Below are 13,295 nucleotides of genomic sequence, written 5' to 3' on the forward strand. Positions count from 1 at the left end.
TACTCCTTCTTCAGGTCTCTCAGCTTACCTGTCACTCCAGGAAGCCTTCCATGAAGCCCCTGGGTCTAGGTAAGTGGCCCTCCTTTGGGGTCTTCCAGCACAGGCACTGGCGCTATATTTTAAGCATCTCTTTGTGCCTCCCACTTGCCTACAGAACCCAGGCAGGGCAGGGACTATGCTTATCTAATTTGCTGTTGCATCCCTAGTGCCTAGCCCAGAGCTTGGCTCAAAATAGACCAGGGTTTATGCCCTGGGGCCCGTGGATTAGCTGCCAGGGGTTCATGACGCTCCCAAAATCACATGAAAATGTTTGTATGCTTATAGTGCATTCTTTTTGGGATATAATCTGTATTTTTTATATCATACTCTCAAAGGATATGTGACACCCCTGCCCCCTAAAAAAGGTTAAGAATCAGTGTGTGTAAGCTTTCTGTAAATACTCTTTTTTGACTGGATGCATCCATCATGACAATAATAGGTGATACTCAATAAACATTATTGAACGAATGAATAAGCCTCCTCTTCACAATTAGAGTGTTTTAAATGTTTTCAGTGGATCGAGAAAAACCTCAGAAGAAACCTTTGCCAGAAAAAGTTAAAGTGCCCCTTGCTTCAGCCCTTGACTCTGTGGTCCTTAATAGGCGGCTCCTCAATGGGGCCCACAGCTTAAGACCAACGCTTCATAAGCTCACAGCCCCTGCCAGAACCCATCTCCCGCTCTGAAATCCACCTACTGCGCCTTTGCAGCCTGTCAGCTGAAAATAATCCCAGTGAAGGCAGGGGCGAGGTGGAAGCAGAGAAGCAGGCCCACACACGCCTTTAATGCGGGGGGCTCTGCCCCCTGCTGGTTACCCAGCTCCCCTTCAGCGACCGGCCGAGAGCCCAGTGGCTCCGACTGAGGTCAGAGCCGGGAGAGGGTGGGAGCGAGGCGGAGGCGCCTCGGGAGGGGGCCGTCGCCCACTGGGCAGCCTTCCCACCGACGATTAGGCTTTGTCTTCAAAGCAAGTTAGAGGTGGCTTCTGCTTTGGAGCCCCCTCACTTCTCTTCCCGATTCTCCCGTCTTCGACTTCCAAATTAGGAGCTTAGGGAGGGCAGGGGGCGTGGTGGGGGTGGAGGTCCTTCTGGAGCTCAAGGGAGGTCCAGTCATCCAGACTTGGCTTTCTCATCGATCCCTTTTCCCAGAGCCTGGTTACTGCCGGCACCTTTGGATCCTCGGCCAATTCTCTGCTTCGCCTACACTTGGCGTGCGGTGTACCAGCCTCCCCGCGTCACCATGGAAACAGGAGCCTCTGCATCCATCCCAGAGCTGATCTGTGAAGCTATGAGAAGAATCTGGAGGGGTGTGTGTGTGTGTGTGTGTGTGTGTGTGTTGGGGGGGGACAGAGAGATAAACGAAGGGCAAAAGGGAAAAGGTTCAGAGAAAATATGGAGAGAGAGAGAGAAAGAAATCTGGGTGAAGGGGCGGGATTGCTTTATAAGGGTTATTTATTAATTTATTAATTAATTAATTTATTTATTTATTTTGAGACGCAGTGTCGCTCTGTTGCCCAGGCTGGAGTGCAGTGGCCAGATCTCAGCTCACTGCAAGCTCCTCCTCCCGGGTTCTCACCATTCTCCTGCCTCAGCCTCCCGAGTAGCTGGGACTACAGGCGCCGCCACCTCGCCCGGCTAGTTTTTTGTATTTTTTAGTAGAGACGGGGTTTCACCGTGTCAGCCAGGATGGTCTCGATCTCCTGACCTCGTGATCCGCCCGTCTCGGCCTCCCAAAGTGCTGGGATTACAGGCTTGAGCCACCGCGCCCGGCCTATAAGGGTTATTGAATAACTGGTACCCTGTGGAGAGGGTCAACTTCCCTGACAGACCATAAATGCAGTCCTCTCATAGTGCAAACCTCCTCACCGACTGTCAGTTAGTAGCCATGTAACCTTTAGTGAGTGACTTAGCCCCTCTAAGCATCACTTCTCTTATCTGTAAAATAAAAATAATAGCAACACTCTACAGGGTTATTGTAAAAATCAATGAGGGGTGATTCATATACAGCACTTAATACAGTGCTTAGCGGCCGGGCGCGGTGGCTTACGCCTGTAATCCCCCAGCACTTTGGGAGGCCGAGACGGGCGGATCACGAGGTCAGGAGATCGAGACCATCCTGGCTAACACGGTGAAACCCTGTCTCTACTAAAAATACAAAAAAATTAGCCGGGCGTGGTGGCGGGTGCCTGTAGTCCCAGCTACTTGGGAGGCTGAGGCAGGAGAATGGCATGAACCCGAGGCGGAGCTTGCAGTGAGCCGAGACTGCGCCACTGAGCTCCAGCCTGGGCGACAGAGCGAGACTCCATCTCAAAAAAAAAAAAAAAAAAAAAAAAAAAATACAGTGCTTAGCACATAGCGAGTGCTCAAAAATGTAGTTATGGTTGTACATGCTTGTGTATCTTTAGTAATGATTTCTGTTATTTCTATATTTTTCCTCTGCTGAATCAATTGCCAGCTCTTCAATAATAATACCTTAATAATACTTTAGAATTTTTTTTCTCAGCTTACTGCAACCTCTGCCTCCTGAGTTCAAGTGATTCTCCTGCCTCAGCCTCCTGAGTAGCTGGGACAACAGGCGTATGCCACCACACTCAACTAATTGTTTATTTTTAGTAGACACAGGGTTTCACCATGTTGGCCAGGCTGGTCTCAAATTCCTGACCTCAGGTAATCCACCCACCTCGGCCTCCCAAAGTGCTGGGATTACAGGCTTGAGCCACCGCGCCCGGCATACTTTAGAATTTTTTAAATCATGTCATCCTTGTGCAGGGACCATGCTAGTCTTCTTTGTATCATTCCAGTTTTAGAATATGTGCTGCCCAAGTGAGCACTACTTTATAATTTCCTTCCTTCCTTTCTTCCTTCCTTCCTTCCTTCCTTCCTTCCTTCCTTCCTTCCTTCCTTCCTTCCTTCCTTCCTTCCTTCCTTCCTTCCTTTCTTCCTTCCTTCCTTCCTTTCCTTCCTTCCTTTCCTTCCTTCCTCCCTTCCTTCCTTCCTTTCTCTCTCTCTCTTTCTTTTTCTCTTTCTCGTTTTTTCTCTCTGTCTTCTTCCTTCCTTGTTTTTTTGAGACACTCTTGCTCTGTCACCAGGCTGGAGTGCAGTGGTGTAATCTCAGCTTACTGCAACCACCTCTGCCTCCCAGGTTCAAGTGATTCTCCTGTCACAGCCTGTCAAATAACTGGGATTACCAGCATGTGCCACCACGCCTAGCTAATTTTCACATTTTTAGTAGAAACAGCATTTCACCATGCTGGCCAGGCTGGTCTTGAACTCCTGACCTCAAGTGATCTACCTGCCTTAGCCTCCCAAAGTGCTAGGATTACAGGCATGAGCCACCACACCCGGCCTCTTTTCTTTTCTTTTCTTTTCTTTCTTTCTTTTTTTTTTTTTTAAAGACTGAGTATTGCTCTGCCCCCAGGCTGGAGTGCAGTGGCGCAGATCTCGGCTCACTGCAAGCTCTGCCTCCCGGGTTCCCGCCATTCTCCTGCCTCAGCCTCCAAAGTAGCTGGGACTACAGGCACCTGCCACCACACCCCGCTAATTTTTTGTGTTTTTAGTAGAGATGGGGTTTCACTGTGTTAGCCAGGATAGTCTCTCGATCTCCTGACCTCGTGATCTGCCCGCCTTGGCCTCCCAAAGTGCTGGGATTACAGGTGTGAACCACTGCACCCGGCCCTGGCCTCTGGCCTCTTTTCTTTTCTTATCTTTTTTTTTTTTTGAGATGACGTCTCACTCCGTTGCCCAAGGTGGAGCAGTGGTGTGATCTCGGCTCACTGCAATCTCCACCTCCAGGGTTCAAGTGATTCTCCTGCCTTAGCCTCCCGAGTAGCTGGGACTACAGACACGTGCCACCATGCCTGGATAATTTTTATATTTTTAGGCCGGGCGCGGTGGCTCAAGCCTGTAATCCCAGCACTTTGGGAGGCCGAGACGGGTGGATCACGAGGTCAGGAGATCGAGACCATCCTGGCTAACACAATGAAACCCCGTCTCTACTAAAAATACAAAAAAATTAGCCGGGCGTGGTGGCGGCGCCTGTAGTCCCAGCTACTTGGGAGGCTGAGGCAGGAGAATGGCGGGAACCCGGGAGGCGGAGCTTGCAGTGAGCCGAGATCGCGCCACTGCACTCCAGCCTGGGCGACAGAGCGAGACTCCGCCTCAAAAAAAAAAAAAAAAAAATTTATATTTTTAGTAGAGATGGGGTTTCACTATGTTGGCCAGGCTGCTCTCGAACTCCTGACCTTGTGATCCTCCTGCCTCGGCCTCCCAAAGTGCTGGAGTTACAGGCAGCAGCCACGGCACCTGGCCCCTTTCTTTGTTTAAAGACAGGGTCTCACTCTATCACCCAGGCTGGAGTGCAGTGGTGCTATCATGGTTCACTGTAGCCTTGACCTCCCAGGCTCAGGTGATTCTCCCACCTCAGCCTCCCAAGAGGCTGGGACTACAGAGGCACGCCCCTATGCCTGGCTAATTTTTTGTGCTTTTTGTAGAGACAGGGTTTCCTCCTGTAGCCTAGGCTTACAATTTTCAAGGTGTGGCCGCGTGCAGTAATCCCAGCACTTTGGGAGGCTGAGGCGGGTGGATCTCTGAGGTCAAGAGTTTAAGACCAGCCTAGCCAACATGGTGAAACCCCGTCTCTACTAAAAAATACAAAAATTAGCCGAGCGTGGTGGCATGGGCCTGTAATCCCAGCTACTCAGGAGGCTGAGGCAGGAGAATCGCTTGAATTAGGGAGGCAGAGGTGGCCATGAGCTGAGATCGTGCCACTGCACTCCAGCCTGCGTGACAGAGACTCTGTCTCAAAAAAACAAAAACAAAAACAACAATTTTCAAGGTGCTTTTACACATATTCTCTCATTTGGCCCACTCCAATCCTGAAAAATACAGAAGGGATTACTCACCCCACTTTGCAGATGAAGATAGAAATTCAGAATTTAACCTTGTTCAAAGGCTTGTCTCTGAACTGGTGCTAAATTTTAGGGTTCTATAGAGCCAGAATTCAGTGCCCCATCAACTTATATCCTTTCTCTGTCTCTGTTTCCAGCATGGTGCCACAAACAGTCAGCACCTCATCATTGTTTGGTGCCAGTCAGCACCTCATTGTTTGGTGGCATTGATTCTGTGGAGCAGACCTCTCAGGGAAGAGCTAATCCTGAAATGTAGGCACTTGGGTTTGACCATGAAGGAAGGAGAAAATGCTTAATTAAATCTATAATTTTTTTGTTTTGTTTTTTGAGACGGAGTCTCGCTCTGTCACCCAGGCTGGAGTGCAGTGGTGCAGTCTTAGCTCACTGTAACCTCTGCCTCCCAGGTTCAAGCAATTCTCTTGCCTCAGCCTCCTGAGTAGCTGGGACTATAGGCGCCTGTCACCACCCTCAGCTAATTTTTTGTGTTTTTAGTGAGAGACAGAGTTCCACCATGTTGGCTAGGCTGGTCTCAAACTCCTGACCTCAAGTGATCCGCCTGCCTCAGCCTCTCAAAGTGCTGGGATTACAGGCATGAGCCACTGCACCCAACCAGGAATATTTTTAATATATATATAAATAGTTTAATATTAATATATTTTAATTATAGATTTAATAGCCTTTGTGAAAGAGACTCCGTCTCAAAAAAAAAAAAAAATCCCACAGAAGGGGAATGACTGCTAATGGCTAAGCTTTCTTTTTTTTTTTTTTTTTTTTTGAGACAGAGTCTCGCTTAGTCGCCCAGGCTGGAGTGCAGTGGCGCGATCTCGGCTCACTGCAAGCTCCGCCTCCCGGGTTCACGCCATTCTCCTGCCTCAGCCTCCCGAGTAGCTGGGACTACAGGCGCCCGCCGCTTCGCCCGGCTAATTTTTTGCATTTTTAGTAGAGACGGGGTTTCACCATGTTAGCCAGGATGGTCTCGATCTCCTGACCTCGTGATCCGCCCGCCTCGGCCTCCCAAAGTGCTGGGATTACAGGCGTGAGCCACCACGCCCGGCGGCTAAGCTTTCTTTATGTCCTAACTTTGAAAATGTTCTAAATGTTGTAAATTTGGTTGTGGTGATGGTTGCACAAGTCTGTGAATAACTAAAAATCATTCAATTGTACATTTTTTTCACGCCTCTGAGACAAGTTCGAGAATCGTACATTTTAAGTGGGTGATTTGCTTGGCATGTGAATTACATCTCAATACAGCTGTTATTTTTTAAATTCACACAAATCAAATCCCAGGCCCAGATGTGGCACCAGTGAATTCTACCAAACATTTAAGGAAGAAATAATGCCAACTGGACATAAATGCTTGCAAATAATAGAAATAAACAGCTGGACCCAGTGGCTCATGCCTGTAATAGCAGCTCTTTGGGAGGCCAAGGCAGGTGGATCACTTGAGCCCAGGAGTTTGAGACCAGCCTGGGCAACATGGTAAAACCTGATCTCTACAAAAAAATACAAAGAACTAGCCATGCCAGGTGGCATGCACCTGTAGTCCCAGCTACTTGGGAGGCTTGAGTTGGGAGGAGTGCCTGAGTAGGGGAGGTTGAGGCTGCAGTGAGCCATGATTGTGCCATTGCACTCCAGCTTGGGTGACAGAGTGAGATTGTCTCAAAAAGAAAAATGAAAACAAAAAGAAAGAAGACAGAAAAAAAAAAAAAGGCTACTCTCCCCAATTCATTTTATTAGACAAACATAACCTTGATATTAAATCCAATAAAGACATTATAAGAAAGAGGGGTGGGCACAATGGTTCACACATGTAATCCCAGCACTTTGGGAGGCTTAGGCAGGAGGATCGCTTGAGGTCAAGAGTTCCCAACCTGGGCAACATAGTGAGACCTCATCTCTACAAAAGATTTTTTTTTTCTAATTAGCCAATTTAAAAATATTTTTAGGCGGCCGGGCGCGGTGGCTCAAGCCTGTAATCCCAGCACTTTGGGAGGCCGAGATGGGCGGATCACGAGGTCAGGAGATCGAGACCATCCTGGCTAACATGGTGAAACTCCGTCTCTACTAAAAATACAAAAAACTAGCCGGGCGAGGTGGCAGGTGCCTGTAGTCCCAGCTACTCGGGAGGCTGAGGCAGGAGAATGGCGTGAACCCGGGAGGCGGAGCTTGCAGTGAGCTGAGATCCGGCCACTGTACTCCAGCCTGGGCGGCAGAGCAAGACTCCGTCTCAAAAAAAAAAAAAAAATTTTTAGGCCAGGCCCAGTGGCTCACTCCTGTAATCCCAGCACTTTGGGAGGCCGAGACAGATGGATCATGAGGTCAGGAGATAGAGACCATCCTGGCTAACACGGTGAAACCCCGTCTCTACTAAAAATACAAAAAAATTAGCCGGGCGTGGTGGCAGGCACCTGTAGTCCCAGCTACACGGGAGGCTGAGGCAGGAGAATGGGGTGAACCCGGGAGGCGGAGCTTGCAGTGAGCTGAGATTGCGCTGACTCCATCTGAGCAAGACTCCATCTCAAAAAAAGAAAATAAATAAAATAAAAAATATTTTTAGGTTCAAGTCTATAGTCCTAGCTACTTGGGAGGCTAAAGCGGGAGGATCTCTTGAGCCCAGAAGTTAGATGGTACTGAGCTGTGATTATGCCACTGCACTCCAGCCTGGATGATAGCAAGACCTTATCTCAAAACAGTGAAATAAATAAATAAAAATTTCTGCAGAAACACATTCAGATAGGCAGATTCACTTGCTGGCTTCAATTTCATATCATTTTATTTTATATTTATTTTATTTTATTTCATTTTATTTATTTTATTTTTGAGACAGAGTCTCTGTCACCCAGGCTGGACTGCAATGGCACCATCTCGGCTCACTGCAACCTCTGTCTCCGGGATTCAAGTGATTCTCCTGTCTTAGGCTCCCTAGTAGCTGGGATTACAGGCACTCGCCACCACACCTGGCTAATGTTTGTATTTTTAGTAGAGACTGGGTTTCACCATGTTGGTCAGGCTTGTCTCAAACTGAGGTGATTTGCTGACCTCAGGTGATTTGCCTGCCTCAGCCTCCGAAAGTGCTGGGAATACAGGCGTGAGCCACTGCACCTGGCCAATTTTATTCTCATATGTCAGCAACAAACAGAACTTTGTACAGATACCATTTACATTTGAATAAAAATATCAAGTACCTTAGAATAATTCTAACAAAATATGTTTAAGATATCTAGCAGAAAAACTTTACCGGGCAACACCAGCCTGACCAACATGGAGAAACCTCATCTCTACTAAAAATACAAAATTAGCCAGGCATGGTGGCACATGCCTATAATCTCAGCTACTCGGGAGGCTGAGGCAGGAGAATTGCTTGAACCCGGAAGGCAGAGGTTCCGGTGACCTGAGATCATGCCATTGCACTCCAGCCTGGGCAACAAGAGTGAAACTCCATCTCATAAAAAAGAAAGGAAGAAAAAAAATAAAGAAAAACTTTACCATGCTTGGCAGTGGTTCACGCCTGTAATCCCAGCAGTTTGGGAGGCCAAGGCAGGCAGATTAGCTGAGGTCAGGAGTTCAAGACCAACTTGGCCAACATGGTGAAACCCCGTCTCTACTAAAAATGCAAAAATTACCCTGGGCGTGGTGGCAGACACCTGTAATCTTAGCTACTCGGGAGGCTGAGGCAGGAGAATCACCTGAACCCAGGAGGCGGAGGTTGCAGTGAACCAAGATTGCACCATTGCACTCCAGTCTGGGCGACAAGAGCAAGACTCCGTCTCAAAAAACAAAAAAAACCCGGCCGGGCGCGGTGGCTCAAGCCTGTAATCCCAGCACTTTGGGAAGCCGAGACGGGCGGATCACGAGGTCAGGATATCGAGACCATCCTGGCTAACACGGTGAAACCCCGTTTCTACTAAAAAATACAAAAAAACTAGCCAGGCGAGGTGGTGGGCGCCTGTAGTCCCAGCTACTCGGGAGGCTGAGGCAGGAGAATGGCGTGAACCCGGGAGGCGAAGCTTGCAGTGAGCTGAGATCCGGCCACTGCACTCCAGCCTGGGTTACAGAGCGAGACTCCGTCTCAAAAAAAAAAAAAAACAAAAAAAAAACACCCAAAAAACAAAAAATTAAAAAGAAAAAGAAAAAGAAAAACTTTCTAACAGGCCGGGCGCAGTGGCTCATGCTTGTAATCGCAGCACTTTGGGAGGCCAAGGTGGGTGGATCACATGAGATCCGGGGTTTGAGACCAGCCTGGCCACCATGGTGAAACCCCATCTCTACTAAGAATACAAAAATCAGCTGGGCGTAGTGCACGCCTGTAATCCCAGGTACTTGGGAGGCTGAGGCAGGAGAATCGCTTGAACCCAGGAGGTGGAGGCTGCAGTTACCCAAGATCCTGCCACTGTGCTCCAGCCTGGGCAAGAGTGATACTCTGTCTCAAAAAAAAAAAAAAAAAAAAAAAAAGCCAGGCACAGTGACTCATGCCTGTAATCCCAGCACTTTGGAAGGCTCAGGCGGGCAGATCATGAGGTCAGGAGTTCGAGACCAGCCTGACCAACATGGTGAAACCCCGTTGCTACTAAAAATACAAAATTACCTGGGCGTGGTGGCGTGTGCCTATAGTCCCAGCTACTCAGGAGGCTGAGGCAGGAGAATCTCTTGAACCCAGGAGGCAAAGGTTACAGTGAGCCAAGATTACACCATTGCATTCTATCCAGAGCAACAGAGCAAGACTCTGTCTCAAAAAAAAAAAAAAAAAAAAAAGAAAGAAAAAAGAAAAAAGAAAAAAAGTTGGTCAATGGGATAGAATAAAAAATCCAAACACAAACCCACACATAGATGTACACTTGATTTATGACAAAAGGGGCGACAGTGCAGAGCAGTGAGGAAGTATCTCGAAGGCATATATAAAATCACAATAACAAAAATCAACCCAGGTGAATTGTATATATAAATGTAAAAGGCAGAACAATAAAGCCTCTAGAAATAAGGTAGAAACCTATCTTCATGACCTTAGGATAGAAAAAAGACATCTTTTTTTGGGAACGATTTCTTAAACAGTATACAAAAACCAAATAGTAAGCCTAAAGAAAAAGACTGATATACTTGACTACATTTAAAAATTATTATTATTTTAAATTTTTGTGGGTACATGGTGTATATATTTATGGGGTACATGACGTGTTCTAATACAGTCATGTAATTTACTACATTAAAAGTTTTAAATATTCTATTGGCCCAAACCAAACAAAACATTATTAAAAAGGTGAAAAAAAGGTTGAATATTATGGTATGTGAATTAAATTTTTGAAAAAGAAAATAAAGTGAAAAGGTAAGCCATAGACTGGGAAAAGAAATTTGAAACACATATACTGATAAAAGACTTACATCCAGAATACTGTATAAAATGAATTCCTATAAATCAGTAAAAGATATACAATCTAACATAAAAATTGGCAAGAACTTGATTAGATACACTACAAAAGAGGATGTTCAAATGGCAAATAAACATGAGAACGAGCAAATCCGGATTTGTCTTCTCTATACACAATGCTTCTGCCAAAACTACCATCCATGGATTTACAGGATGTTTCATTCACCTTCATAGTGTTCCACACAGCATTGCTTCTGATCAAGGAATTCATTTTACAGCAAATGAAGTGTGGCAATGGGCCCATGCTTATAAATTCACTAGTCTTACCATGTTCCCCACCAACTTGAAGCTGGTTTGACAGAATGATGGAATGGCTTTTTTTTTTTTTTTTTTTTTTTTGAGACGGAATTTCACTGTTGTTGCCCAGGCTGGAGTGCAGTGGCACCATCTCAGCTCACCACAACCTCTGCATCCCGGGTTCAAATGATTCTCCTGCCTCAGCCTCGAGAGTAGCTGGGATTACAGGCATGCACCACCACACCCAGCTAATTTTGTATTTTTAGTAGCAACGGGTTTTCTCCATGTTGGTCAGGCTGGTGTCGAACTCCTGACCTCAGGTGATCCACCCACCTCGGCCTCCCAAAGTGCTGGGATTACAGATGTGAGCCACCGCGCCCAGCCTGGAATGACCTTTTGAAGACACATTTATGCTATCAGCTAGGTCACAACACCTTGCAAGGCTGGAGCATGGATCTCGTCTTTTTTTTTTTTTTTTTTTAGCATGGATCTCTAGAAGACTATCTATGTTCTGAATCAGTGTTCAATACATAGGGCTGTTTCTTCCACAGCCAGGATTCATAGGTCCAGGAATTAAAGGATGGAAATGGGAATGGCACAATGCACAATCACCACTAGAGGCCCACTAGCAACATTTTTGTTTCCTGTTCTTCCAGTCTCATGCTCTGCTGGCCTAGAGGTCTTAGCTCCAAAGGGAAGAATGCTTCCACCAGGAGACAGACACAGTGATTCCATTGAAGTGGAATAGACTGAAGCCAGGCCACTTTGGGATCCTCATGGCTCTGAGTCAGCAGGCGAAGAAAGAAGTTACTGTGCTGGCTGGGGTGATTGATCCTAACTAGCAATGAAAAATTGGAGGCTGGGCGTGGTGGCTTATGCCTATAATCCCAGAACTTTGGAAGGCCGAGGTGGGCAGATCACCTGAGGTCAGAAGTTCACAACCAGCCTGGCCAACATGGTGAAACCCCATCTCTACTAAATACAAAAATTAGCTGGGCGTGGTGGTGCGCACCTGTAATTCCAGCTACTCGGGAGGCTGAGGCAGGAGAATCGCTTGAACTGGGAAGGTGGAGGTTGCAATGAGCCAAGATCACACCACTGCACTCCAGCCTGGGTGACAGAGCAAGACTTCGTCTCAAAAAAGAAACAAACAAACAACAAAAATAAATAAATAAATAAATATACAAAAATTAGCCAGGCATGGTAGTGCACGCCTGTATTTCCAGTGACTCGGGAAGCTGAAGCAGAAGACCAAGGTTGCAGTGAGCTGAGATTGCACCATTGCACTTCAGCCTGGGTGATAGAGTGAGACTCCGTCAAAAAAAAAAAAAAGAAAAAGAAGAAAGAAAAAGAAAAATTGGAATATTACCTCACAGTGTAGGTAAGTATCAGTATATCAAGACTACAGGCGATTCCTTAGGTCATCTCAGTATTACTGTGACCTGTGATTAAGGTCAAATGGAAAACTAGAACAAACCAATCCAGGACTACTAATGGCCCGGAGCCTTCAGAAATGAAGCTTTGAGTCAGTCCATCAGGTAAAGAAACAGGTAAAGGCCGGGCGCGGTGGCTCAAGCCTGTAATCCCAGCACTTTGGGAGGCCGAGACGGGCGGATCACGAGGTCAGGAGATCGAGACCATCCTGGCTAACACAGTGAAACCCCGTCTCTACTAAAAATACAAAAAAATTAGCTGGGCATAATGGCGGTTGCCTGTAGTCCCAGGTACTCAGGAGGCTGAGGCAGGAGAATGGCGTAAACCTGGGAGGCGGAGCTTGCAGTGAGCTGAGATCCGGCCACTGCACTCCAGCCTGGGCGACAGAGCAAGACTCCATCTCAAAAAAAAAAAAAAGAAAAGAAACAGGTAAACACCTGTTAAGGTGCTTGCTGAAGGCAAAGGGAATACAGGATAGTAGTAGAAAAAGGTAGCTATTAATACCAGCTATGACCACGTGACCAGTTACGGAACCTAGGACTATGATTGTCATGAGTATTACAGGCATGCGCCACCACGCCCAGCTAATTTTGTATTTTTAGTAGCGACGTGGTTTCTCCATGTTGGTCAGGCTGGTCTCGAACTCCCGACCTTAGGTGATCTGCCCTCCTCAGCCTCCCAAAGTGCTGGGATTACAGGCGTGAGCCACTGCACCTGGCCAGTTCACTTTTTTTTTTTTTTGAGACTGAGTCTGGCTCTGTCGCCCAGGCTGGAGTGCGGTGGCCGGATCTCAGCTCACTGCAAGCTCCGCCTCCCGGGTTCACGCCATTCTCCTGCCTCAGCCTCCCGAGTAGCTGGGACTACAGGCGCCCGCCACTTCGCCCGGCTAGTTTTTGTATTTTTTAGTAGAGACGGGGTTTCACCGTGTTAGCCAGGATGGTCTCGATCTCCTGACCTCGTGATCCGCCCGTCTCGGCCTCCCAAAGTGCTGGGATTACAGGCTTGAGCCACCGCGCCCGGCCAGTTCACTTTTTTAAAGTGTATAATTTGATGACTTTTTTTTTTTTGAGACTAGGTTGTTCTGTCACCCAGGCTGGAGTGCAGTGGCATGATCACAGCTCACGGCAACCTCCACCTCCTTCCTGGGTTCAGGCAATCCTCATACCTCAGCCACGCAAGTAGCTGGGACTACAGATGTGTGCCACCACACCTGGGCTAATTGTTGTGTTTTTAGTAGAGACAGGGTTTAACCATGTTGGCCA

At 47.2% G+C, this 13,295-nt stretch overlaps 1 non-coding gene across 1 annotated transcript; it reads right to left on the bottom strand.

The window, feature by feature from the left end:
• Positions 1-2,762: 2,762 nt before the first annotated feature.
• Positions 2,763-2,864, bottom strand: LOC112635626. Its single transcript, XR_003121971.1, has one exon. It is a non-coding gene; the product is annotated as a U6 spliceosomal RNA (small nuclear RNA).
• Between the last annotated feature and the right edge of the window lie 10,431 nt (positions 2,865-13,295).

The sequence above is a fragment of the Theropithecus gelada genome, chromosome 11 (assembly GCF_003255815.1).
Source record: "Theropithecus gelada isolate Dixy chromosome 11, Tgel_1.0, whole genome shotgun sequence".
NCBI classification, from domain to species: domain Eukaryota; kingdom Metazoa; phylum Chordata; class Mammalia; order Primates; family Cercopithecidae; genus Theropithecus; species Theropithecus gelada.